General features: G+C 41.2%; 1 pseudogene; it reads right to left on the minus strand.

Moving 5' to 3' along the window:
* LOC105756629 (cystatin-C pseudogene) overlaps window positions 1–302 on the minus strand; it is a 4,962-nt pseudogene extending 4,660 nt beyond the window's left edge.
* Between the last annotated feature and the right edge of the window lie 651 nt (window positions 303–953).

Below are 953 nucleotides of genomic sequence, written 5' to 3' on the forward strand. Positions count from 1 at the left end.
AAAAAAAAAAAAAGCTGTTTTATCATGATGAAAGCAGCCAACAATAATGTGAAGACATGAAGCAGTTAGCCCTTGAGGATATTTATAATCTTGTCCCAACTTACCCACCCAAATTTAGCATCCAGTTGATTCTCTTCATTCCAGCAGGGTGAACATTTCACTGTCTCGACTTCCTCTCCTCCTCCACCACACACACATTTGCTATGATCATTCCTGCCTCCCCTCTTGCTCTGCCCTGCATGGAATTGTTTGTTGCTTCTCACCATCTCTCCAAATCCTTCAAGGTCCAATGCATATGTCATTTTCCATTAAATCTTCCCCAATGGCACCAGTCAACATCAATCTCTTTCCTTTCTGACTATTCTTCTCATTCATTGTCTAAAACTTGGGAAAGAAAATGATTCGATCTTAAGGGTTAATGCCAAGTGCTAGTGCTCCTCGAGTTATATCCTGAGGATTCTGAAGTCACCTCTAAGCTCAAGAGCGCCACGGCCTTTCAGCAATGACAATGGTATGGGAGGAGGGAATGCAGCAGTGTGTGTCAAGTATTTGCCAACCCTGGTCTAAACCATACAACTTGGAGTATGTGTATTAGAACTTAATTTTACATTGTCTCATATTATTCAATTGTATGCAGTTCCATGTTATGGTCATTCTAACAAGCTTTCAGATTTTAAAGGGGGTAGACTGCTGAAGTTATAGAGAGAAACGACCATAAAAGATGTCAGAGAGAGTTAAAACTGGCCACTCTGGCAGGAACTCTCAAGCTAGCATTCCCCTTTGGCATCAGTTTGATAGGCCTCAAAAAAGATCATTTCAGGTATGCTCCACGGGGTGATGGATCTCCTGGTATGTTTTCTCGTAAGAGACCAATGTATAAACCATATTACTAATTTATCAATTTGCAACTGGAAACATCCCTTTCCAGAAACTACACTCCCCAGGCCTACTTC

The sequence above is a fragment of the Trichechus manatus genome, unplaced genomic scaffold (assembly GCF_000243295.1).
Source record: "Trichechus manatus latirostris isolate Lorelei unplaced genomic scaffold, TriManLat1.0 scaffold00101, whole genome shotgun sequence".
Classification (NCBI taxonomy): Eukaryota; Metazoa; Chordata; class Mammalia; order Sirenia; family Trichechidae; genus Trichechus; species Trichechus manatus.